A 7631-nucleotide genomic window follows, 5' to 3' on the forward strand; every position below is an offset into this window, starting at 1 on the left:
TTACATATAGGTTTTTTGGTAATGGATTCTGTTGTCTGATAAAACCTGCATTTTCTAACATATAGTTGCTACTGAACCTGGAATAAGAGCAAAGTCGCAGACATGTAGTGGTGTTTTTTGGTGGTGAAGAGATAAAACTTTATCAAAATGTTATTTAATGGTTTCCTTTCAGTTTTTTAAGGTAAATTTTTCCTTTTAGTTATTGGGGCTTCATTTAATAAATTTAGTTATAGACATGATTCCTCCAACTCGTGATTAGATCATAAAAAATCACATAAAAAACATAGGAATGAACTTTATTTAATTTCATCTTTAATAATTAGACGGAATTTGTAATAATAGCCTTTTCTTTATAATTGATTATATATAAAAATTCATATCTATTATATATTTCATAATTTTTTTTTGGTATTCTTGTATTAACATATTTTGAAAAAATAATATACTCTTTTAATGATTAATATGATGTCAATAAAATATTTGTATCCTTATCAGGTAAAATTTGATTTTTGTCTTCTAAACATATATTGATTTGATTTGGAATAACTTTCTTTTTATCTAGATTGTGTGTTTATAAGCTACCCTAACTAGTTTATGAAAATAGGACAGCTTAAAAATTATCATTTTTTTAACTTTTCATTTTTTCCATTACTGATTAATTTAAAACATATTTTATTTTTAGTTCAAAAATTTAAATAACAACATTCTATAATTTTATCCTTTTTCATTAACTAATATTTTCAATTCAATCAACTAGCCAACCATTTTTTAGTTTCCAAGCTACCTAACTTATGACATAATTACATCTAATATATGGTTTAAGGAAACCATTAGGCAAGTACTTCACTTAAATAATTGGTGTATTTGATGAATTTTCAGTGTGGTCATTCAGTTTAGAAAATTACCTCAGATTAAATTAAATGGTTTTGGTGTATTTAATTGAAACAGAAGGCATGCATGCGTTCATCTTAAAGGAAACCTCCTTGCCACTAAATTGTTAACAGGAACAATAAACAAATGCATTTATGTTATGGTTTTCTCTTTAGTTAACGCCTTAATCAGTAAGTTCATGAATTAAAAAAATATTTGCAGACTGTTACAACAAAGATTATAAAGCTACACAAGTAGCTTGCTCTACATGGAACATAAACAGTTGCAGACTGTTACAGTTTTTGCACTAAATACATAATAAGAGTAAGTCTAGCAGTAGCTATACATTATGCACCACCCACTTATTTTAGGACTAAAGATTTTGGAAAGACTGCCTTAGGTCTTAATAAACAACACATGTTCATAATCACATTACCTTTGTTATGATTTTATCAATCCTATTCTCCTTTGTAATGTATGTTATTCTTGTCTTGAAATAATGTATCAATTAATTGACTTGAACAGACCTCATTCTCAATGGACAAATCTTGGATAGAGATGCCTAGAAATACACCTCAATATATGGAAGGATTGAACACATTTTTGGACTTTTCATTTGCCAATAGCAGTGTGAGGGGTGAGATAGTATGTCCGTGTCCGAAATGCAACTCTAACAAGTGGCAATGTCGTGAAATAGTGTATGAACATTTGATTCTTAAACCTTTTCCAAAAGGATATACAATGTGGCTTCTACATGGGGAGAGAAGAGGAGAAAATGTACCAGATGAAATACATGTAATGCCGCAAGAAAACAATGAAGTAATTCCCGCTAATAATCCAATGTGTGACATGATTAATGATGCATTTGGGTATCATCAATACAATGATGACATGGTGGATGATAAGGAAACGGGTGCAGAGTCAAGCCATAATATGAATGATGATCTTGGAGATTTTTTTCAGTTTATGCAAGAAGGTCAAGAGAGTTTATATGAAGGGTGTGATAAATATTCTAAACTTTCTTTCTTGATCAAGTTGTATCACATCAAATGTATGTGCAAAATAACTAACAAGGGAATGTCCATGATACTAGAGTTGTTAGCCGATGCTTTTCAACAAGCTAAAATACCACACTCATTCTATGAGGCGAAGAAAATCATTAACAAGCTTGGTCTTCATTACACAAAAATCGATGCTTGTCCAAATGATTGCATGTTGTACTTAGGAGAAGATGCAAATAGGGACTTTTGTAAGAAATGTAAAACATCTAGATGGAAGGAAAAAAAAGAAAGGTACAAGTGATAGTGGTACAAGTAATTAAAGAAAAAGGATTCCTGCAAAGGTTTTAAGGTATTTTCCTTTGAAGCCACGCTTACAAAGGATGTTTATATCTTCTAAAATAGCTGAGCATATGCGATGGCATGCATCAAAAAGTACAAATGAAGGCATCTTAAGGCATCCAAGAGATTCTAAGGCATGGAAGACATTTGACCTTAAACATCCTCAATTTGCCTTAAACCCTCGAAATGTGAGACTTGGTTTGGCTACTGATGGGTTTAATCCATATGGAAATCTAAGCACTAGTCATAGTATTTGGCCAGTTGAACTCATATCGTACAACCTTCCTACTTGGATGTGTATGAAACAAAGTTCCTTTATTCTCTCTATGATCATTCCAGGAAAGCGAGCTTCAGAAAATGATATTGATGTATATTTACAACTACTAATAGAAGAGTTGAAAGAGTTATGGAGCACGAGCATCAAAACTTTTGACTCATATGGAAATGAAGTGTTTGATATGCATGCAGCCGTATTGTGGACTATCAATGATTTTCCAGGTCTTGGAACCCTATCTGGATGGAACACACATATTGGGTTGGCATGTCCTAGATGTAATTTTGACACAACTCCTAAGAAGCTTCTTAAAGGTGGTAAATTTTGTTTCATGAGTCATCGTTGTTGGTTAGATGGAAGGCATAGATTTAGGCTGGCTCGCATGAGATTTGATGGAACTATAGAAAATAGAAATCCACCAATGGTAGTGACAGGATATGATGTCTTACAACAAGTTGAAAATGTCAATGTTGAATTGGGGAAATCACCAGTACTTGAAGAACGAGCCAAAAGACAACGGGGAGTTAATCAAGGTAAGTTAGACACTCAACAATGGCAAAAAAAGAGTATATTTTTTGAACTTCCTTATTGGGTAGACAACTTATTACATCACAATTTGGATGTTATGCATATTGAAAAAAATGTATGTGATAATGTGGTATTTACCTTGTTGAATGATAGTTCAAACAAATGTAAAGACAATCTAAAAGCACGAAAGGATTTACAGCTTTGGGGTATTAGACTTGAACTTTGGCCTTTTGAGAATGGTAGATATCTCCCTGCTATATATACATTGACAAATGCAAATAGAGATATCTTTCTCAAAACTTTGAAGAACATGACTGTTCCAGATGGTTACTTTAGTAACATTAGTAGATGCATTGATGTCAAACAACGCAAGCTTGGTGGATTAAAAAGTCGTGACTCACATGTTTTGATGGAGCAACTTTTATGTTCGTAATAAGGCACAAGCAGAAGAGTCAATAGCTGAAGGATACATGGTTGAAGAGGCTTTAACTTTTTGTTCTAGATATTTAGATGGAATTGAGATTGTATTTAATCGACAACGTCATGTTAATGATGAACCTCATATTGTTCCATCTAATGTAAGTACATTATTCCCACAAGTTGGAAAACCAGTCGGGTCTTTTGTATATTTCACTCTATCGGCAAAGGAAAAGTTGCAAGCGCATCGTCATGTACTTTTGTATAATTGGTTTTTCGTTCAACATTACATTATATATTTTATATCTTTGACATAGGGAATTTAGAGACACTTTACGAAGACAACTAAGAAGCCGCACACGATCATCCTTGTCAACACCCAATTTCGTCCGGGTGAATAAATTTATTTTCAAAAAATAAAAAAAAATAGAAAATAAGGTGAAACAAAATTTTCTTTAAATATTTTCAAACTTTAATTTTAGAAAAAAAAAACTAAAAAAATAAAAAAAAGAAAAAAAAAGAGAAAAAATAAATAAAAAAGGAGGAAGAGCCCAATTTGTTATTAATTTTCATGAGCCCAATAACTCAAATATTTTCTACCTTTGTTCCTGATAGAGAAATTAATTATATAATAATTAGAAGCAATATCTCTTCAAATGGTAAGAATCAATATTATTAATTGGGATTAATTTTGTGCTCTGATTTGTTATTGATGATGATTTATTTTGTGCTCTGATTACTCATAATTTGTTACTATCATGACCAATTCTTTCCTTATATTGTTCGTTACAATTAAGGCCGAGATTGCATTGATATTGCAAGGTGTGAGTATAAATACGCACTCTGTCATGACCGAAGAAGAAATTCTCTACACTTCTCTAATTCTTTCCCATCACCACTCCCACATACACACCTCCTTTCTGATCTCTCTTAAAAAAACATATTGAAGGAGGTAGAAAAAAAAAGAAAACATTCTCTACCCTCTCTCTTCCTCTCATTACCACCCACATAGACACCTCTCATCTTTATCTCCCTTGAAAAAAAACACAAAAATATTATAAAAGGAGGCAAGAAAAAAGAAAAGGCATAAGGTACGTCATTGTTAGTTTATTTTTCTTTTGATTTTTTTTAACTTTCATTATTTTGTTTAAATCATAAAAATTGTTTTTTTCCTATTTTTTTAGTGTCTGCCCGACCGCTCGCGTTGCATTACACCCATTCTAGACTTTCGTTCTTGTTTTTTTCTAACAAATATATACCAATCTAAGAATAAAAAAATAGCTTTCTTTGTTTACTTTTTAATATCTATTTGGTTGCTTATGTCGTAGTGATATCCACATTTAAATAACTTTAAAAAACATGAAAAAATTATAAAAGATTAAAAAGATAAAAAAGAAATCAAAGATTAAAAAAAAGAATTTATTTTCATTGTCGGTCCGGCCGCTCGCGTCGCATGACACCAATAATAAAATTATACTAAAAATTTGAACGAAATTGTTTTCAAAATTATTAAAAGAAATTAAATCAGTTTTCAAATATTTTTCAAAAAGAACTACGTAACCCTGATTCTCCATTCACATGGAGATATGTAGGAACGAGGATTAATCCTCGTCGGGCCCAATAAATCAAAAAAATAGTTTTGTTGTTTTTTGTACATTCTTTTATTAATATTTTTGGAGAAAATTAAATATTTTGAAAAAACCACATAACTTTTGCGTAACCGACTCCCGGACCCAAAATCTAGTTTTTCGCAGACCTTGTTCTTTTTATGGTTTTCCATTGTTTTCTATAATAACTATGGTGGCGACTCCAAAACTCTATTTTTTGCAAATTTTAATTTTTGGTTCGTCGTCCCGTCGCGATTTCGGTTGTGACAGATGGCGACTCCATTGAGGAGGCTAGAGAGTCAGACCATTTATTTGGATGTGCAAGATTGATGAGGTTTTTCTTCATATTTTTTCTTTCTCATTTTTTTTGGGTATGTGTTTTTTTTTATATATTTAGAATAATTGTATGTGTATATTCTTCTTTATTTTTGTATTTGGAATAATTGCCAGGTGTGGGTTTAGGTATACATTGTGTTCTCCCTTCACACACACACATTTTATTCATTACATGAGTGGGGCCCTATACCCGGGTCTGAGTTGCTTAGAATTAGAGGGGATTGTGTAGCAGTGTCACAGTGGATGTACTTCCCAAGTGGTCATTGTGAGAACCCCAACTAGAGTTTGTTTGCTTCATTGGTACTCCCACTTCTTGTTGTTTACCAACTATCGTGGGAAATGCCATGAAGTGGGTCATAGCTCTAGTGACATTGATATTTAGGTATTAGGGAACTATCCTTGTGAGCACATATACTTTCCCTTAGAACTTTAAGCAACAAACCTATGTTAAATTAAGGCACTAAAGGGAGACTGTTTGTATCCTTTACCCTCACCTTTCCTTGTATATAATAATAAATTCATCACAATCACACCATTATTAGCCATAAACATACATTTCATTAACATATCATGTGAATAAGTGCCCTGCGAGGTACAAACATGCATTGCTTTCCATTTTGTAGTCATTCATGGTACCATGTTCATAGTTTCAACACATAACATGCATATGCATAATTTAAACAAAACAAAAAAAAAATGCACTAAAATAAGTTCAAATTGTTTCCCACTTCTCTTATCACCAAATTCTTGGAATCTTTCATATGAAAAATGATGAAAAATAATAAAACATTCTTTGGTCAAATCAGTGGATTGAATAAAGAAATAAAATTTTGTTTGTTATCATGTCTTTTGAAGCATCATATAGTCTTGCATACATGAAATTGCTCAAATCTATCTTCCTTTCCATCTCTCTTCCACCATAAACCTTTTTTTCTTTTCCATGGAGAATTATCATAAAGGGGACACATATCTTAAAAAGGATTACCATAAATTCTCTAAACACACAGAAAAACAAAAGGAAGAAAAGTTCTCTAGACTAACAACTTTGAAGTACAGTCTAGGCAAAAAATAAGACAAAAAAAAGTGAAAAAAAAGAACAAAACAAGGGACATCTTGTTACATGAACTAAATTATTTTCCTCTGAATTAATTTTGTTTTTTTGAGAAAAACAACCATGATTTGAAATGATGTGTGGCCATGTTTCTTTATAAAAAAAAAACAAAAGTGATTATCCTTTGCTACCCAATTTTAGCCTTTCAAAAAATTTCTTTCAAATTACCCTAAACAAGGATCACCCTCCCACTGAGGGTTGACATAATGTTTGCATTTGTTTCATCTGACTAGTAGTTCACCAATACAAAAATATAAAAAAAAAACAGAAATATTATTGGTCATATCAAGAAAGATATAAAAAAAAGGTGAACAAAAAGAAGTCAAACAAATTTTGAATGAAACATTATTCAAAGATCCTTGTTTGAAACAATCCTCATATCACTTGTTTGGGCCTTTACTATCATTTACATCCATACCCCTAGCCTTGACCACGATACAAGCCTAATAAAGTCCACACAGATCAAAGATTGGTTGTTATCTTTCGAAGGTTTTAATTTAGAGGAAAATTTTTATTTGCTAACAGGTTTGTTCTAAAAAAAATTATTAAAAAAAGGATTGGAAAAGTGTGTTCAGAGATTTTCTTTTAAACACTGGGGTAGTTTATGTTTGGTTGACATGTTTTCAAAGCTCTAAAATTAGCACGGGCAATTAAGCTAAATTTGCTAAATTTGGGTTGTCCCCTTTCAATTCATTCTTCATAAAACTCCATCTTTGCTCATATAGTATCCTCCGCTCTAAGCTTAAACCTTGATCAACCTTAACATAGGCCATTTTTATCAATCCCAAACCCAAACTGGGGCAGTCACTTTGTTTGTAATTCATATATTCCCATTATTATTCATTCTGAACTGGGGCATTTATTTACATTGAAGACTGTGATCACACTAGGGGCAAATTTTTGAAGTCCCCATCATTTTCTTCATACCATCAGTAACTGGGGAAAGCCCAAACACATTTTGTGCCCCAAGACCAATTCAAATTGGGGCAACTCCCTAGTTAATCTTCATCACCTCATCCAAACCTTTTTCAAGCCCTTGGCAATTTCATGCATGTCATTCAAATAGTGTTTCAAAGAAATGATTAAAAAAGTGTTTGTTAGTAAATTGATTAGACCAAGGAAATGATTTAGAAAAGTAAAAAAAAAAA

The 7631-nt window shown here is 31.8% G+C and overlaps 1 pseudogene; it reads left to right on the top strand.

Moving 5' to 3' along the window:
* The first annotated feature begins 1407 nt into the window (after positions 1–1407).
* On the top strand, positions 1408–3445 carry LOC146887066 (uncharacterized; annotated as a pseudogene).
* The last annotated feature ends 4186 nt before the right edge of the window (positions 3446–7631 follow it).

The sequence above is a fragment of the Vigna unguiculata genome, chromosome 4, assembly GCF_037176805.1.
Source record: "Vigna unguiculata cultivar grain cowpea cultivar isolate G323 ecotype 2 chromosome 4, ASM3717680v1, whole genome shotgun sequence".
Lineage (NCBI taxonomy): Eukaryota > Viridiplantae > Streptophyta > Magnoliopsida > Fabales > Fabaceae > Vigna > Vigna unguiculata.